At 40.6% G+C, this 25,127-nt stretch overlaps 1 protein-coding gene across 1 annotated transcript in view; it reads left to right on the plus strand.

The window, feature by feature from the left end:
* The first annotated feature begins 390 nt into the window (after positions 1–390).
* Positions 391–25,127, plus strand: part of KLHL24 (kelch like family member 24) — a 123,656-nt gene continuing 98,919 nt past the window's right edge. The window contains exon 1 of the mRNA XM_077488371.1: positions 391–586. The gene's annotated coding sequence lies outside the window, so the exon portion shown is untranslated. The remainder of the gene's footprint in view (positions 587–25,127) is intronic.

Here is a 25,127-nt window from a genome sequence, read left to right on the forward strand (position 1 = left end):
AATGAAGGGGTAAATGGAAGGCTCTGCCTGTTATGAAGGGGTTAATGGAAGGGTCTGCCTGTAATGAAGGGTCTGCCTGTAATGAAGGGGTTAATGGATGGAAGGCTGTGCCTGTAATGAAGGGGTTAATGGATGGAAGGCTGTGCCTGTAATGAAGGGGTTAATGGAAGGCTCTGCCTGTAATGAAGGGGTTAATGGATGGAAGGCTGTGCCTGTAATGAAGGGGTTAATGGAAGGGTCTGCCTATAATGGTAATGAAGGGGTTAGCCTGTCATCAGACCACCAGCCAGAGATTGGGAACGCGCACAGTGCACGCCCCCTGGGGAGAAGGGTCACTGAGCACGCGCAGGGAGCGTGCACGGCACTGGAGGAGAGAGTATCATTTTGCAGTTAACACCGGCATGCCCAGCCAGCTGTGATTGGCGGAGAGCAGATACGTCATATGTTTTGGATGTGAAGAGTCATGTGTTCAGTGTTCTTTGTTTTCCAGGAGAGCAGATTCTGCAATCACTGTGAGTGAGAAGACACTGAACCCCACTGTGACCCCCCCCTGACTACAACCCCCACTCTGTCCTCTGTCCATGAGGTGAGTGCAGACCACTATTATTATTATTATTGTATATATTCCTGTCATCTCTATGTCTGTGCTCAGTTCAGGTGTGATGTAATAACTTTCATAAAACTGAGATAAGTTTCCTACCAAGGTGCAGACAGAGGTGTCTCTCTGTACCTCTCAGATATTTCTAGTTATTGTGTCATTATTGTGTGACATGTCTGCACATTGTATAGAAGTGCTGTGTGTGTGTTGTGTACAGAGCATGCAGGGAGATAAATAGAACACAACTGAAAGGCAAACAATCTACACAGCTGTGTAATTTCCTTCCCTGATCCCAGGACGTGGCACATACTACACACAGGACACAGGGGGTTAACACATGACACTGGCCTCTGACAGCACTATGCAGGGAGATCTGCCTGACTTCTTATTGGAGAGGTCCTACTATCTGCACATGGAGTCACTTACTATTCTTTTATATAGTGTGTACAGCCAGGTCTGTTTTGTTTTGGATAAAGACAGGAAGGATGCAGTTGTTGTTTTGTTCACTTCTGGTCCCAACAAGAATTAGAGGAAATTTCCCAAGGTGAGGGGAATTCCCCTGTGAGACAAGTGTCCCCTTTGGAAGACAACTTCATTTCTCCCTTTTTTCTCTGGGGCAGGGGTCACCAGTACAAATAAGGCTACCCAGTGGAGACATAGACAGCAATAAATACATGACAGAGGACCAAACACTTCCCTACTCTGTCCAAAAAAAAAAAAATTAGAAGCACAAATATTCCATGACAAAGTTCAGTATAAGAAGCCTATAATTCCAACCATAGAGCCAGTATAGCTTGATACTAATCTAATATTAATCAGTTTATGGAAAGCCTCCAGGGCATATAGTGGCAGATCAGTTATGAGAAACGTGTACCCTGTTTTATGTAAAAGATAGTTAGGGTATATATATATATATATATATATATATATATATATATATTTGTAGTATGGCATGCTTCTTTTGTTTTTGTTTTGCTGCAAATATATGTATACAATGTAATTTACAGTTCTGGGCCTGTGTAGATATATATATGTGTGCACAGAGGTGAGTTCTTTGTAGCATTTGGCCAATGTATTGTTATGTCTCATTGTGTATTTCCTTCATGGGTTCACATGTGTTATCACGTGTGTTTTTTTTCATTTTGAATGTATAGTGTATAGCAAGTGTTTCAGACTGGAGGCCCTCCAGCTGTTGCAAAACTACAAGTCCCATGATGCACTGCAATTCTGACAGTTACAAGCATGACTCCCACAATCAGAGGCATGATGGGACTTGTAGTTTTGTAACAGCTGGAGGGTCACCAGTTTGAGACCCCTAGTGTATAGAGTTAGCAACCATTAATCATGGCATGTTAACACCTGTTTGCAGTGCATGAAAACGCATGTTATATCTATTTTGATGCACTGCTGTTGACTATGGGCCACCCAGCTCACTGATTCACACATAGTGCAGTGACAGGAGTTTTACTGCATTGTAAAATGCCTGTCATCAGAAGGACACACAGAAAGCAATTGTCCCATTCACATTGCAATGTAGCCCAGAGCTGCACTGCAGTGCGCTGCAATAAAATGCAGTACCGAATTGCATGACACTGTACAGCAGTGCAGCGGATAATGCTGCTGTGCAGCCACCTAAATGTACTTTTGTACACGTCAAATAAAGTTTGTACAGAAAAAAAAAAGGAGCTGCGTGTGATGAGCTGAATCATGCACCACACTGCCCCCTACCTAGCTGCCAGTGTGCTATCCATTTTAGTGTGAATTGACCCTTAAATGCAGAAAAAATGGACATGTCCAAAAAAAAAAAGCACTGCTATGGGAACGAAAACAATTTCTATTTTGAGGAATTGGACTTATGTGGTTTAGAATGCTGCAATGCTCACATTAATATGCAACAGTGTAAACGCACCCTAAGTGTTTTTGTACCTTTATTGATTAAATATAAGTTCTAAGGGCTCATTCCCACAGCCGTACACCGCCCAGATCAGTGTATTTCTGCGGCAGCGGGTACAGCCAGGTGTTTCCAATCTCCCGAGGACAGAAAATCTGTACAAATCCATCGCAGGCTGACAATCTCCACATTTGTCCACATGTAATTGCTCAAGGTGCATAACACTGCAGAAATACATTGATCAGGGTGGTGCATGGCCATATGAGTGATCATATATATATATATATATATATATATATATATATATATATATATATATATATATATATATATATATATATATATATATTGAGCTGCATAATTAATCATCAAGAATCGGTTGACAAATCGTTGCCTAAATCAATCTTGACTAAAGTGTTTCACAATTCTTTCTATGCAGAGAATTCTCTCTGCTCTTCTGAAGCCACAACCTTCAAAAGAAATGAAAGAGAAAAACTGGGCAGTCTGCCAACAATCAAAACATTCTTTATCAGTTGAATGTATAAAGTATAAACATTGTAACAATTTGTCAATGGACTAGACCAGTGATGGCGAACCTTGGCACCCCAGATGTTTTGGAACTACATTTCCCATGATGCTCAACCACACTGCAGTGTATATAAGCATCATGGTAAATGTAGTTCCAAAACATCTGGGGTGCCAAGGTTCACCATCCCTGGACTAGACTGTGTGCAAGTGAAAAAGTTTAACCACTTAAACACTAAACCTTTTTCTGACATTTGTTAGTTTTTAAGTTAAAATCATTTTTTTTTTTGCTAGAAAATTACTAGAAAAAAAACCCAAACATCATATATATATATATATATATATATATATATATATATATATATATATATATATATATATATATATATATATATATATATATATATATATATATATATATATATATATATATATATATATATATATATATATATATATAATTTTTTTTTTTTTTTTTTTTTTTTTTTTAGTAGACACCCTAGAGAATAAAATGGTGGTTGTTGCAATATTTTCTCGTTCAAAAAATGTTATTTTATGTTAAAATAAATTACATGTACAGAATATAAGACAAATTATGTGATACCAGAAATAAAAAGTAAACATATTGAAGTACGGATGATACAAAGCAAAGAAGAATTTCAAGATATTCTCGTGGGAATGACAATAAATGGCCTTATATATTTTAGAATTTGAAAACATTCTTATAGCTGAGTTTTAAACATTTTAATCGGTTGTTGCAATATTTTATGTCACACTGTATTTGCGTAGCGGTCTTTCAAATGCAATTTTGTTTTGTTTTGAAAAAAATACTTTAATGAATAAAAAATAAAAACTAACCAGTAAAGTTAGCCCATTTTTTTTTTTTTTTTTTATATAAAGTGAAAGATTTTACATTGTGAAAATTGTGAGAGAATCGTGATCTTTTTATTCTAAGCAAAAAAAAAATCCTGATTCTCATTTTGGGCAGAATCGTGTAGCTCTAATATATATATATATATATATATATATATATATATATATATATATATATATATATATATATATATATCTATATATATATATATATATCTCTTTATCTCTATGTATTTCTATTTACATATACGTGTGTGTCTCCCCATATCTAGGCCTGAGCAGGTGCCTGTGAACGCCATGTGACAGCCATAACAATGGAGAGCTCTTCTATCCTCTGGGGAACAAACCGTCTCTGAAAAGGAAGTTGTTCTTTAGAAGGGTGATGTAAATGCTGCTCACCTGTCCTCGCTCACCTGTACACAAACAGCTGCTCACAAGGGGCAGAGTTTAGCTCAGTCCAATCACAGGGGAGCAGAGTTTAGCTCAGTCCAATCACGTTTGCCGGCTTCCAGTGTTTATTTACATTGTGTTCCAGTTTCTGCTTGCATCAGAGGGGAGGGCTTGATTTCGTAACTTTAGATAGGGCTATTTATTTCTTAACCCGCCTAAGGCACCTTGGTGAACTTCATCTGATGTTATTTATGGTTGTCATGTCTCGATAATGTAGATCCGTGTGCAGACTGTATTTGTACTAGCTGTGCAGTTTTAAGGACAAAGGCATACTATGTTATATAGAGTAACTGACGTATTTAGTACTGCAGTATTAAAGATCTGTGAGCAGCTAATGGTATCTTTATGTACTGGGAATATATTTTGAATCCTGATGTGAATTTAGGTTATGAGCTCGCACAGACTATACTACTATTATATTTACTGTATTTACTATTAGGTACATTTATTTATTTTTTCGTAATCTTCTACATTCGTCACACACAGTTGCCCAAATTAAATACTGGTACGAGTTATTCTTTAGGATTATTATGCTTTATTATTACCACAAATAATTTATATAGCGCCAGCAATTTGTGCAGTTCCTTACAAAATGAGGGTAGACAGCACAGTTACTAAACAGCGGAGGAATCAGAGGGCTCTGCTCATGAAAATTTACAATATAAAAGGGCGGCCCAAGTGATACAAAAGGTAATACCTGTTAAGGATGAGCTGATGGACAAGGTAAAAGGATAGGCATCCCTGAAGAGATGAGTTTTCAGGTATTGCCTGAAGGCAGACAGAGCAGGATATAGTCAGACAGAGTAGGGTAGGGAGTTCCAGAGGATGGAAGAGGCTCTGGAAAAGTCCTGGAGGTGAGAATGGGAGGAGGAGACAAGGGAGTTAGAGAGCAGGAGGTCTGGGGTGGAGCAAAGACAATGATTTGGTTGGTATTTCGAGATAAGGCTGTTATGTAGCTGGGGTGGAGTTGTGGATGACTTTGTATGTTGTTGTCAGTATTTAGAATTTTACTGGTTGGTTGAGCGGAATTCAATGGAGGGATTGACAGAAAGGGGTAGAGGACACTGAATGGTCAGTAAGGTGAATACCTCTGACAGCAGTATTAATTATAGATTAAATAGTGGATAACCCATGTAGGCTGAGGAGAGAGGTGCAATAGTCAAGGCGAAGGGATAACCAAGGAGCGAATTAGAAGCTTTTGTAGTGATGTCAGTTAAGGGATGTATTTTGGAGATGTTATGGAGTTTAAAATAGAGCTATAGGCAAAACTTTTTTTTCATTTTGGATAGAATTAGGGAAGGTTATAACCCCTGTCAGATTTGTTTTTGTTCTCCATTCATGTCCCATTGCGGAGATTTTCTTTCACTTCCTGTCCCATAGCCAAACAGGATGTGAGAGAAAATCCTTGAAAATTAAGGGAATTTCTTGGGGACCCTAGGTCACCATAACCAGTGTCCCCATTGGAAGAGTCCCCCTCTATTACTTTTCTAGGGACAACCCAAAATGTGTGATTTTCTTTTACTTTCACTTTCAATGATAATGGTAAACAGGACAAAGGGAAAGGGTAAATCTGTGGGGCACAGAGAGCAATAAAATCTGACTAGCAGTCTAATCCCTCTCCACTCTATTAAAAAAAAAATGTTTGCCTTGGAAGTGCAGTTGCTTTAAATCTAAGGGGTAGAGCTGAAATTAGGGGAAGCTCTGCTGATTTTATCATCCAATCATGTGCAAGCTAAAATGCAGTTTTTTTATTTTTCCTTGCATATCCCCCTCAGATCTACAATGACTTTACTTCCAAGTGCACTTGTAGTGCAAAATGGATTTGCCTTTAGTAAATAACCCCCATGGTGTCACAATCTCTACCTGTTCCAATGTAAAGTGTTCTCTCAATAGCACCTGTACCGAGCAAGCAACCTCCTACTACTAAGCTTCAGGGCAGTAGCTCAGGATAGGACCTGGAGCCAGCAATGATCACTTTAGTAGATCAGTAGTAGATAGGGATTTCCACGCTCCAGGGGGATTGGCCAGGTTTGACACATACAAACTTGCTCTGGTCCCAGATGGTCCAAAGTAACTATACGAAAATAGAGGAGCGTGAATAAAAATGAAGAAATAATAAAGTTCATCTTCAACTAAAGTAGTAGACACTGTTCATTTAGTAAGTAATCACTTTGTTTAATAAATAGGGTGAAGCTAGGTTCACCTTGAAAACCCAATTACTAAAGGAAATGACAAAAAATGAATTTTTCTCATGCACACATGATAAGGTGATTTAAGTGAACACAGCCTCTTCTTATTCACTAAGGTAAGTGAGTACTCACTAAGTGAACAGCCTTTATTCCTTTAGTAAATCAGTCTCACCATGTGTGTTTACAGGTAGTGTTTGTATTGGGTGCATCACTTGCAAGACTTCACTGTTTCTATGTCCACCCTGACAGAGAAGCTTTATTGTGATCTCATTGCCTTTATTGTAGCTACTCATTTTATCCAATGTAGCTATCATCATTCCAGAGATTTATAGCTACACTATCAAGCATTGTAGCATGCTGCTGCAGCAACATTGTATAAACTGCCATAGAAACGGGAGATTTCTACAGATCCGATACACTGTTGCTTGTGTGACATTGCCCTATGTCTATGAAGTTGCTGTAGTTGGCCTTCATGCTTCCAGCATGCCATGAAAAGCTGCTTGAGAATTACAGACTACAAAATAGAAAAAGTATTTGGTTTCTGGGAACAACTCCATATTTATATAATGAACTCCTACTTTTAGTATATTCCCATAATTTTAATGAACTCAAGACATTTCTGCAGATAATGATTAGAGATCTAATAACTTGTGCTGTATGAACAAGGCACTGTGATCAAGAATTTCCTATAGTGAAATCGAATTGTCTCAGTGACTTTATTCTTGATCAGACATTGGACTAAGCTATGGAAAATTCTACAGCGGTATTAAACCTCGAAGCAAAAATTGAATATATTGCAGTTTACCGATCTTTTACATGTTCTGCTTTAAGAACAACTGCAATATACATTCAAGAGCTTTTGAGTTATAAGGTAGATTTTTTTTTCTGCCACTATGGAGCATTGCCTTAATGATCCATGTTTAAACAGCTAGACATGTCAATTTAAAGTAGACATCAGCCAAATCACAGTCTCATACAATTATTCATTTGTATGTTAAAAAGGAGCTTCACTTTGTAAACAAAAATTGAAATGCCAGCAGTTACAAATATTATAGCTGCTGATTTTTTAAAAAAACATGCACTTACCTGTCCAAGGATTCAGCGATGTCCTCACCTGACCCGGTTCTTTGCCAGTCTTCTTGTTCAAACACTGGCATTTTAACTGTGGGCAGCCAACTGTGACTCCTTGCGGCTTCACAGACGGCTGCCCACCGTGCATGTGCAAGCTGCGCTGGGCCTCCCACAGTCTCCTGGGACCTGTGACCTGCACTTCTGCTTAGATTGTCACGATGATCTGACCAGGCGTGGGAGTGAGTACTTGTCAAAATCAGGTACCCACTGTCTGCTCCCCCCCCCCCCCCCAAAAAAAATACATTCCACAGGGATAGGAGGGGGGGGGGGGGGAAGTAGGAGGAAATGTGGAACCTTCCTTTTGGGTGAATGTAATATAAAATTTAGTTTTCTGTCTCTCTAAATCTACGGTTTTCACCTACATAATACCAGGTAATCCTACCATGAATGTTGATGTTCAAGAACTATATATATATATATATATATATATATATATATATATATATATATATATATATATATATATATATATATATATATATATATATAACATTATTATTTTTTTTTTTGCGGCCCTACTGCCCTTCTGGCCTAGACCAGAATGGCATGTCACTGATCTTGCAGTCTCACTTACATCATATCTTCCAGAAGGCTGAAGAATTGGCATACTGAGTGCCTGGGGGGGGGGGGGGGGGGGTCAGGCCAGAGCATCATTGAAGTTGTCTGCCTGCACCCAATAAAGGCAACCAGCTGAAGATGGTGGCACAAAACCCACCGTATGATGCCCGAACAGCTGATTGCAACGCTGGATTCACTGTGCAGGTGAGTATGTGTTTTGAGAAGAATGCAGCACTACAGGAAAGCGGGAAATAAACATAGAGAAGGGTAAAAGTGGCAGTTGGTTAGATTTATGTACTTTGCATCTCACTTTAAATAATATATTGTTTTTCTGTAAACCATCAGGAAAAGTCACATTCGTTTGGAGCGTGTAAGCTGTGTTGGCAGTGTACGGTTACACATCATAGCCTGGCCTTATTTCCATGCAACATTGTTTATATCTGCGAGGTTGTCCTTGCTGCCTGCTAGGGGTTTGCCAAGAGGAAACTGATCTGTCTGCCTTTAGGACAGCACTGTGGACCTTACTGTATAAAAACACTAGGGTCTGTTAAGGTCACCAATACCCTGAAACTAAAGTATCAGCCTTCCATTACACGCCTGAATGCCAGTGGTCACTAGAAATGCAGGCCATCTGTTTGATGTGATAGGCTTCTCATAAATTCATAAGGACGAAACTGAATCCAAGTCACATTTCCTGACACCAACATAGCAGCATACATATGATATAGCTCTGCCCCTATATCCACCCACAGGATCCGTTTAGTTCTTTATAAGTCTGAGAGCTACCTCCCCCTTTCTCCTTTTTGTCCTCAAAGATCAACACAGGATTTGTGCCCCAAGATCGAAGGTTCAGATGCCAGAGGGCATGGGCAGGAGTGTCTCTGGAGACAACCTGCAAAGTGGCTAGCTGGTCATCACATCATACGTTCTTAAAACACTACAGGGTGCATCCAGCAGCTCTTACTACAGTAGAGTTTGGGAGGAAAACTATCCAAGCTTCTATGTCTATTGTTAAATAAAGACTAAGTTTGCAGCATAAAACCCTCCCTCCCAAAAGATTATTATTTATCATATGTATCCTGCCATGTTTGGCGTCAGGAAAATGGAAAATTGTATCAAATACTTACCGTAATTTTCCTTTCCTGATGCCAATACATGGCAGCATACAAACCCTCCCTCTGATCTTTGTGCTTTATATTGAGAATGGGGGAGGTAGCTCTCAGGTGGATATAGGTGCAGAGCTATATCATGTGTATGCTGCCATGTATTGGCGTCAGGAAAGGAAAATTACGGAAAGTATTTTATCCAATTTTCCATTTTTAACTCCTAAAAACCCAGCACATCTGTTCCGGATTCAAGTTCATAACTTAAAGTGGGGGTCTCAAACTGGCAGCCCTTCTGCTGTTGTGAAACTACAAGTCCCATGAGGCATTGCAAGGCTGACAGTTACAAGCATGACTCCCACAGGCAGAAGCATGATGGGACTTTTAGTTTCGCAATAGCTGGAGGGCCACCAGTTTGAGTCCCCTTAAAGTGTACCTAAAGGCAAAACTTTTTTCCAGTTTGGATAGAGAGGGATTAGAACACCTGTCAGGTTTTATTGCTGTCTGTGCCCCCCTAAAGGGAGATCCTTATTTTCAGTTTGTCCTGTTGATCATTATACCTGACAGTGAAAGTAAAAGAAAATCCCAAATTTTGAGCTGTCAGCAGAGCAATAATGGAGAGGAAATCCTCCAATGGGGCACTAGTTCTTGTAACATCCAGAAATTCCCTCACTTTGGAGGGATTTCTTCTTACTTCCTGTTTTGGCTATGGGACAGGAAGTGCAGGGAAATTTCCCCAAAGAAAAACTGATGGAAAAAAAAATCTAACAGTGGTTATACTTCCCTTACTCTATCCAAAATAAAAATACAAAAAATATATTTACCTTTAGTTCTACTTTAAAACCCATCTGTTGCATATAGTTGAGGCAGCCATTTTGCAGGCTGAGCCTAAAATCTTAGCATGTAGCTTCTCAATAATATTTGACACAGCTTATACTTCACCAGAATTATCTGAAGAACGACTGCACAAAAAAACCCTTGCAATGGGGGGGGGGGGCCCCTGCACTTCAAGGATTAAATTCTCATTAAAATGAAACAAAACAATATCCTTATTGTCCAAAACCATCCATACAAATCTACTACTTATTGCCTCTGTTATCTATTTTTTGTGAAATTTTTTTCTCACTGGGTTTTACTGCCTCCTTGTAACATCCTCGATGAGCTCCTAAACCTGTCCTTTTTACCTCACTTTTGATTGTTTAAAATGAGCAGTGCACAATAGCTGTGGCCATGTGCATTGCTCTATGAATACTACAAATCTCATTGTCCATAGTCCATCTTTGGAGGGAGCAAGAGAGGGTGGCTATGTTCCACCATACAGTGGGACCACAGAGAACGATTGTAGTCACCCTCTAACAAGGACTTGGTTCACGGCAGAAAAAAACAAAGGAATTTGGAGATTTGGTGGCAGCTCAGAGCAACAGAAGGTACCGGTACTTTTCTTGGTTAAAGCGGAGGTCCACTCAAAAGGGGAAGCTCAGCTTCTTTGCGCTCTCCCCCCCCCCCCCCCCCCCACTGCCACATTTGGCGGGGAGGTGGGAGCGGGTACCTTGTTTTGGTACCACTTCCGGATAAGATCATTGATAGTCAATCTACAACATTTCTGACTGCTCCTCCTTCCCCCTGCTGCTTTCTGGGATACACACAGATCCCAGAAGATGGCGGGACTATTCAGAAAGCGCAGCGGAATCCTGAAGGCTTCACTGCTGGTTTCCCTTACAATGTTGGCGCCTGCACCCGAAGCCAATTGATGAATCGACTCAGGGTGCCAACCTGGCGGGATCCCTGGACCAGTAAATGTCCTTATATTAAAAGTCAGTAGCTACAGTATTTGTATTAGCAGGGACACCATTCGGAGAACACATTCTATTTTCTTAATGAAGATATCTGAATTCTCTGAATGGACAAGGTGGACCTTGTCTAATCAGGGAATGCTTTGCATTCATTGAGGAGATGCAAAGTATTCCCTGAATGGCGCTCGCAAGATATTTGTAGCATCGGTGCCTATCACAGTGATTTCCAGCTTCCACGTGGATCCCACAGGCAAGTCACATAGATACAGGAGTGCTATTAGAAATGGCCCTGTAAGCCTATCAGACAGGGCCCCCCAAAAAATATTAAAGTGAAAATCATTATTAGCATGAGGCAGGGGGAATCGAATCCTGGACAGGGAAGGGAATCTGTGAGGCGTGTGGGGGGTAGGAGGGGGGGAATTACAGGAACTGATCCCCTGTGTGCCTCTCTCTGCAGCAGCTGAAAGCCAATGGGATAGAGAGAAGGAGATGCCAGCTTTTAGCTGCTGCATGGAGAGACACCCAGGAGATCAGTTCCTCTAATTGCATTAAGCTAAAAAAACTTTCTGACTTTACAACCACTTTAACCCCCCTGGCGGTATTCCCGAGTCTGGCTGGGGGTGAAAATTCAGTACCATTAGTGGTAACCCCGAGCCAGACTCAGTATCGCATAGCAGGATCCAGGATGTGTGTGCTTACCTTATCCCCTGGATCCAGCTATGTCCCCCCGCTGTGCGAGCGGCTCATCCTCTGCTCGCTCTATCACAGAGCCAAGCTCCGTTCCCTGCGAGCGTTGCGATGCACGGGGACAGAAAACAACGCCAAATTCAAGAAGTAAAACACACACATTACATACAGTATAATGTAATCTTAAAGATTACTTTACTGTATGTAATTATTTCACATCCCTTTTGTCCCTAGTGGTCTGCCCAGTGTCCTGCATCCAGTTTTATATTATAAAAACTGTTCTTTCTGCCTGGAAACTGGAGATTGTCCATAGCTACCAAAACTGTCCCTTTAAATGAAAAGTGGTTTTAGACCAGCTAGAAAACAGCGATAATAAATTGGAATCACTCGCAGAATTGAGGGGTAGCGATTTGTGGGGAGATCCATCATCAAATACTGAAAAGTAATGACAGCGACAATTCTGCAACTGAGCAAATTTCAGTGTTTTTGATTTGATTACATTATTGAATCATTTTTATTATTATTATATTATTATTTGGTACAATTATTTATAGTTATTTATAATATTTTAATTTATGATTTTGTTTTTCAAATTTTATCATACCCAGGATGTCTGCTAGACTCTGGTTTGGACAGATTTAAGTGAGTTATTCCTAAGAATTACAGGCCTACTATATAAAACGCCAAATTTCCATGCAAAATAATTGTACCGCTTTCAGCACCAAAAATCTTAAATAATCATACCGCCAGAGAGGTTAACCACTTGAGGACCACTTCCTGCACATATACGTCGGCAGAATGGCACAGCTGGGCACAAGCAAATACTGGTACGTTGCTCTTTAAGTGCCCAGCCATAGGTCAGGAGCGCGCCGCCGGTGGTCCTGAGCTCCGTGTCCGCAGGACCAGTGGACCCGATCGCCTCTGGTGTCCCGCAATCGGGTCACAGAGCTGAAGAACGAGGAGAGGTCTGTGTAAACAAACCTCTCCCCTTGCTTCCTAGTGTGGCTGTCACCGATCGTCTGTTCCCTATTATAGGGAAAGACGATCAGTGATGTCACATGCCAGGCCGTGCCCTACAATTTAAAAAAAAAACACATAACATCACACATAAGCCCTCCTCGCCCCCTAGTGGTTAACTCCTTCACTGCCAGTGACATTTACACAGGAATCACTGCATTTAAATAGCACTGATTGCTGTATAAATGACAATGGTCCCAAAAATGTGTCAAAAATGTCCGCTGTGTCCGCCATAATGTCACAGTCACAATAAAAATTGCTGATCGCCGCCATTACTAGTAAAAAAAAAATATTAATAAAAATGCTATAAAAATATCCCCTATTTTGTAAACGCTATAACTTTTACGCAAACCAATCAATAATCGCTAATTGCAATTTTTTTTACCAAAAATATGTAGAAGAATACGTATCGGCTTAAACTGAGGGAAAAAAATGTTTTTTTATATATTTTTGGGGGGATATTTATTATAGTAAAAAGTAAGAAATATTGCATTTTTTTTTTCAAAATTGTCGCTCTATTTTTGTTTATAGTGCAAAAAATAAAAACCGCAGAGGTGATCAAATACCACCAAAAGGAAGCTTTATTTGTGGCGAAAAAAGGACACCGATTTTGTTTGGGAACCATGTTGCGCGACCGTGCAATTGTCAGTTAAAGTGACGCAGTGCCGAATCGCAAAAAGAGGCTTGGTCCTTTGGCTGCAAATGGGTCCGGGGCTTAAGTGGTTAAGGGAAACCTTCCAATGATGCAGATAAGTCTAGGGATGATGTTTGCAAATCTGCCACAGCCATACATTCTACAATTTTTTGTTTTTTTAGCCTTTAGATTTACCTTCAGCTATGTAGTATAGGGGCCGGCCTGATTGTATACAAATTGAAAGTGTTTAGATTTGACCTCATATTATATGTTTTGGTAAATTGTACAATAAAATTGTGTAATGTATGGCCAGCCTTATTTATCTAAAGATTTGTAATGGTTTTGACCCATGTACCTGTCTCAGCTGTATTTAAATAATATGTATGTTTAGTCTGAGTGACTATGATCCCATGATGGAGACCACCTTCACACCTACATTTGCCTATACTGGATGTGCGTTGTAAAGGTCCCTCTTCAAAGGATAGGGTTAAATAAAGAAAGAACATATTATTTTAATTGGCTGTGAGAAAAACACTCTTTTGTTCTTCTAACGTGTCCTATAATCTCTGGCTAACCTCTGAAGTTTGTTTTCGTGGGCTGATTTGAATATGTCGTTGAAAGAGGCTCGGAGATACAGGGCGCATTTGTTCTGCTTTCCATACGGTGTCAGAGTTTGGCTGAGTTCACGGGATTGGTTAGATCATTCCACTTCTGTTGCTGAGGAGGTTATTTTAGTACCTCTCCGCTTTCGTCTTTTCTTTGAGATTCGGGCAGGCAGCCAACACGGTTAGGCCTCAGGCCATAGGGACGAATCTCTGTACTTGTATGAGCCTTCTGTTACCAATTTTTTTTTTTTTCTTCCTTTTTAAGTTATTTTTCTTTTTTCCCCTGCAAGGCTCACACGATTCAAAGAAGAGGAAGGGACATTCGCTGCGTTTCTACTTTTAAACAAGAAGGAAGCAGACGCCTTAGACCCTCCTATTGCTGTGCTAACCTTTTTTTCATGTTTTTACCAGGAAGTCACAGATTTATTTTCTATTTAAAGCAACAATGTCATTTGTGAACATTACTTTGTTTGTGAACATGAACATTCAATTGGTAACGCCTAAATTCTCAATTTTTAGCACATCCGTATAAATGTATATTTTCCATTCAAAGATTTTAGTAAATGAATCTGTATTTTACCTAGAATATTTGTTTTTCTCAAAAACTGAGCAGCATGTGGACATACTATATATTCCTAGACCTCCAGAAAAAGTCCCTGAAGGCTTGTTTACACTAGCGTTAGCCCTCTGAAGAGTGATCCTGCGGTAGATCACTTTTTCAAGAGGTGTTATGCTGTCTCCTCACTGTTTTAACCCCTACAAGCCCACATGCTGTTGCCTCACAGCGCCATTTACTTATAGTGGTAGTATACTGCCACTGAAATAAAAATTCACTATGCCCTCCTGTAGGGTTAAATCATATTGTACTAGTATGCACCGCATATGACTTACCTGTAGAGCGGATCCCTCCCACGCAGCGCTGTCACGAATCCCCAGCACTGCCATCTTCATCCGGTCTTCCTTACGGGTTTGTGGGATCCAGTTGTATGAATGGCCGAAGCCGCGTGACGTCACTCTTGCCCTCAACTCTAGCCCAGAGCTCTGAAGGTACAGCTTATGGTTGCCAACTAATCCCTTTAAACCCAGACACATATTAATTACACAGGTTCTGTGGCTGATTAGGGTGGTGATTAAAGTAACACTAAAGGTTCGTTTTTATTTATTTATTTTTAATAAAAAACATATCATACTTACTCCACTGTGCAGCTCGTTTTGCACAGAGTGGCCCCGATCCTCGTCTTCTGGGGTCCCTCGGTAGCTCTTTTGGCTCCTCCCCACATCAGATAACCCCCTGGGAGAATCGCTCTCCCTGGGGCTTACCTTGCAGGCACGCTTCCAAGATGGCGTGTCCCCTTGGGACAAGTTTGAGGGGTCAGGTAAGTAAAACGGGAAGCTGGGGGGGGGGGGGGGGGCGGTCATTGACATAGGATGCATTAAGGTGAAAAAACACGAACCTTTACAACCCCTTTAAACTCACTTGTTGCCTTATCTGCATTCATTTAGCCTCAGAATCTGTGTAATTCATATGTGTTCGGGTTTAAAGGGATGAGGTGGCAACCCTAGTATGGCGCGATATGCCATCCCTTCAGAGCGCCTGTGCTGGTGACAGCACTGGCAACTTCGCTTGTGAATATCTCTTAAACAATGCAAGTTTAGGAGATAGTCACTGTACCTACAGGTAAGCCTTATTATAGAGTTTACCTCCACTTTAAATAAGTCACGTTCAGGATGCAGTACTACTTGTCGAATGTGACAGTGCGTTTCCCTAGACACAATGCTTTACATGTGTACACCCTCGCTGCCTTTGCAATTTAAAGTGGTTGTAATCCTCAGACATGAAATATGAACAAAGCATATCCCTCTATATTATATTATATTATATAGGATTTATATAGAGCCAACAGTTTACGTAGCACTTTACAACATTAGGGCAAACATTACAATACAATACAATTCAAGACAGGGGGAATCAGAGGGCCCTGCTCGTTAGAGCTTACAATCTAGGAATCTATACTGTGTACTTGTCTTAATTAAGAGCACTAGATGTAATTTCTGTCTGTCAAAAAAAGAGGAGAAAGGGGATTGGGACTTTGAATGAAGCACATAGGTATAAGAATTCAGTTTATTATATAAATGAACATACAAGCACATAATCATGAGTAAGTGTATATCCAATACAATTATAACTGGTACAATGCATAAAAATGTATATCTATACATACAATATAGACAGGTTGCCACATGATTCTAAATGATTAATAAAATAATACACACTGAGAGATATCGATTGAATCATAGGGACACGGCATAGAATAGCTCTATGCATTTCGTGGATTGATCCACTCTTCAGGAGCATGCGCGTGACTTCAATAAAAAATATAATAGAAGAAGTTGCTGTATGGTCTGACCCTACCCAAGGAATAAAACTGAAAACAGAAAAAATAAAATAAAACTAAGTATGAAAACCCACTCTCTCATACTTACAAGGTTGACTATATAATAAAAGTGTGGCAGTGTAGATCGGGGACCCTGAAAGGGGGGCATCTCCAGCGGGAGAATATATGCTGTGTCCTTATAATTCAATCGATATCTGTTAGTATGTATAATTTTTGATATATTTTGATGTTATTCATTTATAATCATGTGGCAACCCATCTATATTTATTTATATGTATAGCTATACATTTTTATGAATTGGATATACACTTACTCATGATTATGCACTTGCAGAATTATTTATACCTACGTGCTTCATTCAAAATCCCAATCCCCTTTCCCCTCTTTTTTGACATATAGATAGAGATGGAGGCAATTGACCTTACCAGGTCACTGCCTCATATAAAGTCCCAACTATTATCCTTTTTCCTATAGTAATTTCTGTCTGCTGCTTCGTTCCTTCGCTATCAGCATGAGTCACTTCTGACAAGTTTTTCTTGACACCAAGAGAAAAAAAGGTGACAGGGGAGGGAGCACCAGTACACAGCTTGTAATTAAAAACCTCAGCTCTGTTCCTGTGTGTGAAGGGGGTGTCCCCCCCCCCCCCCCCCAATCAACTCTCAGAGCTCTCCTCACAGCTCTGCAGAGTGTAATTTCAGCTTTGCAATCCTTTCTGACAGCTCAGACAAGCTTTATAAATTCTGGGCTTTCAACAGCTATAGAGGAGAGAAGACAGCAGATAAGCAGGTACATCCTACATAGGAGGATTTGTTTTATTTCTATGTATCACCTAAAGCCAGCCACTTCCCTGGGTATACATAAAGGGGTTTACAACTACATTAAAGGGGGGGGGGTATTGTTAGGGGGCAGTAAAACTGTGTTTTACTCATCTGTCCTTCCATTTTGTTCTCTTGTAGAACAACAGTATCTTCACATTTGGCACACTTCAAGGTGTGTCGGATTTCTGGATTTCTGCTGCATGCCAGGGTTCCTTCCGACATTGGTACAGGACAAAAGAGTAACATGGGATGAGTGGAAAGAACCATGGCATACAGTGAGGGATACAGACGTCCACTAATCCCAGAAGTGTCAAATGTGAAGATTCATCAATCTACCAGAGCCACATTTAACTGAGAAATGGAGTTGTGTTTATAGGCAAAAGTGTCACATGGGGTACATGTGTTGCTGGTTGATCACCTATATTTATTATAGTATTTATTTCATAATTAAAGTGTAACTCCAACCATTTTTTTTATTTTATTTTTTTATAATGTAGGGACAGGTTAGGCTTTTATTGCTGTTTGTGACCCCATTGAGGAGATTTAGGGCTTATTCACATGGGCCTAGAGGCCGTGTGTTTGTGTTTCCCAAGCAACATGGGGCTGCGCCCAGGCAGTCTCTGCTAATTATTGGCGATGCAGCGGCTGTACAGACTTACTTGCACATCTGAGTAGGACAGGCATGTTGGGACATGTTCATGGCCCCAAGTGCAGAAAGTGTATATTCAGTGCCACATACCTGTTCCTGCGCAACTCGGTTGTGTGGATGAGTTGTACGGACTCTGTGTCTCCATTGATTAATACAAGCTGTCTGCATACATGCTCATGGACAACGTCGTTGGTCAGACAACTAGTAAGGAGCAAACACCAGCGGAGACATAGACCGCAATAAAATCCTGACAGAGGTTCTAACCCTTCCACATTGACCTTCTTCATTTTTTTTTTATTCAGTAAACAAATTTTTGTCTACCATTCAGAATATGTAAGCCCTCTGAATTTGCATACGTAGCATCGGTTATGAGGTACGGTTTAGTTTGTAGACCTGTGTAAACCTATATAAGGAAGAGACAGACAACAATTACTGCCTTGTGGTGAAAAGCACACGTGTGTGTTTAGTTGATGCGTGTCCTATTCATGCACATATTGCTAGTAATGTGTTTTATCAGTCATCAATTCCATCTGCTCTCCTCTATTTCTTTTCTCTGAGATGTGGGCCCTCTATGATGGGGGTTCCTGAAAAGCACACATTCCAAGTGGAGTAAAAACGCATTCTTGAACTGTACCTGAACTGTAAAAACTGTGATAAAAGGCACATATCGGGTTCAAAATCTGCATTTTTCATATGTGTGTTTATTTTAAACAGCTGTACCAGTTTCCTTTTTTTTCTGTAATGTAACGTAATGTAGCCAGAGAAAGGCTGGAAAGTAGGGAGAGGAATGTGATGTTCCTCAAGAAACTCGTATATCAATTGCAGGTCAGCACTGAGAAGGTAAACGCACCTGCTTTTGCACCACCACAGCCCCGGAGGATTTGGCTGCTCAATGACCAGAGCACTTTTTACAATTTGGCACTGCGCTTCCTTAACTGGTAATTGTGCGGTCATGCAATGCTATACCCAAACAAAATTTGCATCCTTTTTTCCCAGAAATAGAGCTTTCTTTTGATGGTATTTGATTGCCTCTGCGATTTTTATTTTTTGCAATATAGACGGAAAATACCGAAAATTTTGAAAAAAAATGTTTTTTTTTGTAATTTAACCACTTCGCATCCAGGCCAATTGTGACATTTCTCTCCTACATGTAAAATTCATAATTTTTTTGCTAGAAAATTACATAGAATTATATATGTTTTTTTTAGCAAAGACCCTAGAGAATACAATGGCGGTCGTTGCAACTTTTTATCTTGCACGGTATTTGCGCAGCAATTTTTTTCGAACACGTTTTTTTCAGAAAAAAAACTGTTTCATGCTTTAAAAAAAAATAAAACAGTAAAGTTAGCCCAATTTTTTAGCATAATGTGAAAGAGGAAGATACGCCGAGTAAATAGATACCCAACATGTCATGCTTCAAAATTGCACACGCTCGTGGAGTGGCGCCAAACGTTTAAAAATCCCCATAGGCGACGCTTTAAATTTTTTTACTGGTTACATGTTTTGGGTTACAGAGGAGGTCTAGGGCTAGAATTTTTGCTCTCGCTCTAACGTTCTCTGCGATACCTCACATGTGTGGTTTGAACACCGTTTTCATATGTGGGTGGGACTTACGTATGCGTTCGCTTCTGCATACGAGCTCACGCGGACAAATAATTTTTTCTTTTTATTGTTAATTTTATTTTTATTTTTTTAGTTTGACACTTTAAAAAATAAAATAAAAATTTGATTAGTTTTATTCCTATTACAAGGAATGCAAACATCCCTTGTAATAGGAATATGGCACAGTCAATAAGACCCCATATCTCACCACTAGGCTGGGAAGCCTAAAATAAAAAAAAATTTAAAAAAACGATCCTGGCTTCCCAGGCAAATCGGCGCTGTTAATTTGAATGCAGAGGCCAGGCGTGACATAACATCACACCCAGCCTCCGAATGATCATAGAGACTTCGGGGACCATATGGTCCGCTGGAAAGCTCTATGGTATCATCTGGGGGCCAGCGGATCCTGTGACCAACTCACCGATGGAAGCGGTGAGTCTGTACAAGCACCGGAGGGCGGCGGGAGGGGGTGTCCCCCCCCGCCACCCATAAGAACGATCAAGCGGCGGAACAGTACGTTGCTGGTCCTTGTTGGGCATACATTGTAATGTTCTTTTTTCATGCAGCCTGTGGGCTGAACAAAAAAAATAGAGTGATCGGTGGGTAAGCAAGCTTGACAGCAAACGCTGTTGCTGTCAAGATGAATAAGCAAATGATGGTTAACAATAAAACAAAGTAACATTACAGTATAAGAGTAAGACTTACCATGCCTGCAAAGCAAATACAATAAAACACAGTAAAAATAAAAAATTTTTTAACGCAATCTGTGCCTAAAAAATATATATCAAAGCATGGGGGCATCCACCTCTAATGTTAGGAGTAAATCGCTCCTCCACCCCTGCCCCCATGCTTCAGCAAATATGCTCTTTTTTTAACTGTGGTGGTGAAATCACCTCCAACAGCGCTGGAGTCCCGGCTTTACATATCATGGGAGCAAACACTGTTGCTGTCAAGATAAATAAACCCGTGCTGCAGTTGTACGTGGAAACAAAAAATGGTTAACAATAAAACACAGTAAACAGTAAAGTATAAAAGAATTACATACCTGAAAAGCAAACAAACATGATAAAACATAGTAACAATAAAACATTGCATTGTAAAACAGTACAGTAAAAAAAAGCAGAACACTAGAGAGAGAGAGAGAGAGGGAGAACAATAAAACGACAACTATTTTTGTTTTTTCTATTTTATATATATATATTTTTTTCACTTTTTTATTTTATTTATTTTTTTACACTTTTGTTTTGTAACTGTAAAGTTTTGGTTCCAGGTTCGGGTCTCCCAAAATGCGATGGCATCTTTTGCAGACCCTGTGAATGTGTGTCCTGGTCTGTGCTGTGCTGTACCTTACGCTAAAACTCCACTAGTTTGTAGTAGCATTCAAAACATTCACCAATGCAAAGACCAGGATGGTCATGACAGGAGGGACAATAATAGTGTCATGCCTATATCTGTGCTTTCTACAGACACAACATTTTCTTTGGGGGTCGTGTTGGGTAGGGGTACCAGGGAGGACATAAGGAAAATGCCTCTCATGCAGGCGGCTTACTACATTTGGGAAGTTGGGCCACAGCACCATCTGGAAACAGAAGGGCTGTGATGATATCTTCCTGGAATTTAAGGAAGGATCCAGTTTGCCCTGAAGCTTTGTATAGCACACAAGCATTCAGCAGAGCCAATTGAAATAAATATACAGACACTTTTTTGTACCAGCATCCGGCCTTATAGGCAATTAGGTACGGTCCCAACAACTGGTCGTTGAAGTCCACCTCTTCCATATTAAGGTTATATTCATGAACACGAAGGGGTTTCTCTACAACACCAGTCGCTGTAGGAATTTGGACCGTCGTTTCTGCGTGAAGGGAGGAAAAAATAAAAACATTATTATTTCTCCACTTCACAGTGAGCAAGTTATTACACTTCTAGCAGGCTCTCTCCCCCAGCCAAAGACTGGAATCTGCAAGCCGCTGGGGAAAGCCCCGGTGATTAGATCGCACGGTGCCACATGCGCCAGTTTGATGATCAAACAAGTGACTAAAAAGTGGCACGCTCGTGTAATAATTGTCCACATACAAGTGGTACTCCTTTCCGAATAAGGGTGACACCAAGTCCCACACAATCTTACCAGCGCTCCCTATGTAATCTGGGCAGGTCTCTGGCTCTATGTGACTATCTCTTCCCTCGTAAACCTTAAAACTATATGTATAGCCTGTGACCCTGTCACAGAGCTTATACATCTTGACCCCATATCTGGCACGCTTGCTGGGAAGATACCGTTTGAAAGACAAGCGGTCAGAAAACTTAATCAAGGACTCATCAACGCAGACACCTTGATTGGGAGTAAACAAGGCTGCAAAACATTGGTTGAAGTGGTTTACGAGGGACCGAATTTTGTAGAGCCAATCAAATTCAGGGTCACCCCGCGGATGACAGAGTTCATTGTACTGGACGTGCATGAACTGCAAGATCTGCTTGTATCGTGAACTGGTCATGGAAACAGAGAACACTGGCATATGGTATATTGGCTCAGTGGACCAATATGACCGCAACTCACTCTTTTTGGTTATGCCCATGAGGAGGGATAGGCCCATAAAGGTCTTAAATTCGTAAACAGTAATCGGTTTCCAATCTCTGGCAATGGTCAAATTGGGATTAGTGGCGATGAATTGACCAGCGTACAAATTGCTTTGGTCCACAATAGATCTATAGAGATCTTCGGTGAAAAACAGCAAACAAAAATAAAGTGAAAAAAATCAACTGTTTCCACTTGAATTCTGGGTTGGTCAGTGAATCTGGAAAGTATGAGTGCTGCAGAAGTGGTGGGTTCCCAATTAGAATTGGCGAATGCAGCAGGAAGAGCACTATGGGCTGTCTTTGTCTTCTTGGTGGCTGTGGGACTCTACTCATGCTAGCCACCTCGCCAGCTTGAACTGCACTTATGGGACTTGCCACATTACCACGTGATACAGGCAAGGGAAGCTTTTCATTCGCTGGGAGCGATCACCAGGACCAGACCATAAATCATTGGTCTGGCCCTGGGGACTGATCACTCCCCTAACGAACCTAACTGCCATGGGCATGGGGTGGGCGGCGCAAACGTGCTCCCCGTCCATGGGGAGGGCGGGATGTACAGGTATGCCCATTTGCCCACCCGTGCCATTCTGCCGACGTACATCGGCGTGCGGTGGTCGGGAACCGGTTAATGCGTTTATTGCATCATATCATTTTCTACAGTGTTAGGGCTGGTTCACACCACAATTTCTGCGTTCCTGCATGACAGTGTTTGATGCGCTCTAGTCAATTTTTTTCCCCTCTTTTTTTACTTCATCTCAATAAAAGACATGTGATGTGACTTCAAACAGAGTAGTGTATCAAATACTAGATGTGCAACTATACACTGCAAAATACTTTTCCTTCATAAACAATAAAGTGCAATATTCCAAAATATTAATGATCCTGAATGTGCCAATATAACAACAATATGTATAATGCAATAATTCAAAAGCGACAATACATTGAATAAACGTGCTAGACGTGCCTATTCATAAAGTTCATAAAGTGCTTGTGCAGAAAACAAGAGTATCCATGTATCCAGTGTCCAAATGCTTCCACCATCTGTAGTGCATAAAGTGGTTTGGCCCAGCCTCTCCCCTCAGACAAAGACCTCTACAGGTCAAGTAAAGCCTTTGTATACACGTAGGTCCAGGTTCCAGGGCAGTACAATCCTTTTTCTAGGGACACCCAGCCAGATAGATGTTACCAGTGATGTTAATTTCCTTCTTCCTTCCCATCATATGTAGTTTACATGCAACAACGAGAGGTCTCCATGGTGCAGTATTCAAATATTTATTTTTATATATAGGCACTTTTATTCACTGTATTGTCACTTTAGAATCATTGTACTTTATTATTTATGAGGAAAAGTTTACTATATATAGATATTGTTGTTATATTTGCACATTCCGGATCATTAATATATTGGAATATTGCACTTCATTGTTTATAAAGGAACAGTATTTTGCTGTGTATCTACCTGCACATCTAGTATTTGATACACTACTGTGTTTGAAGTTACATCACATTTTGAGTAAGCGCCACATTACTCATTATATTAATAGCACTCTCTGGGAATACCATTTATGTTGGCAGCTACTTAGTTTATATATTTATTATTTATTTTGGTTTGCGCATTAGTACTTACACTTTAATTAAAGACATGTGCATTCGGGTGCATTTTTGATGTGTTCCAGTGCGTATTTGATGCATTTTGCCACGTTCTGTACAGAAAAAAATCAGCATTCTACTTTTGTTGACTGCATTAGAATGCACTACACTGGTGGGAACTAGAACCATTGGAATCCAAGTTAAACCCTTTCCATGCGTTTCTTAACCACTTCAATAAAGGGCACATTTACCCCCTTCCTGCCCAGGCCAGTTTTCAGCACTGGAAAAGAAACGCATGGAAAGTGTTTAACTTGGATTCCAATGGTCCTAGTTCCCACCAGTGTAAAAAAGAAAAGCATGGAAAGTGTTTAACTTGGATTCCAATGGTCCTAGTTCCCACCAGCGTGGGAACTAGGTACTACACTGGTGGGAACTAGGACCATTGGATTCCAAGTTAAACACTTTCTATGCGTTTCTTAACCACTTCAATAAAGGGCACATTTACCCCCTTCCTGCCCAGGCCAGTTTTCTGCACTGTCGCACTTTAAATGACAATTCCGTGGTCATGCGACACTTTACCCATATGACATATTTTTTTCCCCCACAAATAGAGCTTTCTTTTGGTGTATTTGATCACCACTGGCTTTTTTTTTTTTACGCTACAAATAAAAATGTTTCTGTTATAAAATTTTGTAAATAAGTAATGATGGGCACTGATGAGGCGGCACAGATAAGGTGGCACTAATGGGTACTGATGAGAAGGTACTATTATGCAGCTCTGATAAGCAGCACTGATGGGTAGCAATGATGGGCATTGATGGACGGCACTGATAGGCAGCACTGATGAGGAGGCACTGACAGGCATTATTGATGGGCGTTGACTGGCATTACTAATGGGCACTGATTGGCATCCTTTATGGGCACTGATTGTCATCGCATGTGGGTATAAGTGGGCACTGATTGGCATCACATATAGGTACAGATGGGCATTACTGGTGGGGCACTGATGGGCATCACTGGTGGGCATTGCTGATGGGTCTGCACTGATAATCAATGCACTGATTATCAGGACAAACCCCCCTGTCAGGAGAGCCGCTGCTCAGCTCTCATCTACCTACGCCTTGTCAGCGTGAATGGAGAAAAGCCAATAAACGGCACTTCCTGGTTACCATGTGATCAGCTGTGATTTGACACAGCTGATCATGTGGTAAAGAGCCTATGTCCATAAGCCAGTGATGGCAAACCTTGGCACCCCAGATGTTTTGGAACTACATTTCCCATGATGCTCCACTACATTGCAGAGTGCTTGAGCATCATGGGAAATGTAGTTCCAAAACATTTTGGGTGCCAAGGTTCGCCATTAATGTCATAGGCTCTTTACCTAGATCAGAGATGCAGTGTGTCAGATTGACCCACCACATCAGCGAGCGCCGCACACCCCTG

The sequence above is a fragment of the Lithobates pipiens genome, unplaced genomic scaffold (genome assembly GCF_037356315.1).
Source record: "Lithobates pipiens isolate NorthernLeopardFrog02 unplaced genomic scaffold, aLitPip1_a1.2 Scaffold_18, whole genome shotgun sequence".
NCBI classification, from domain to species: Eukaryota; Metazoa; Chordata; class Amphibia; order Anura; family Ranidae; genus Lithobates; species Lithobates pipiens.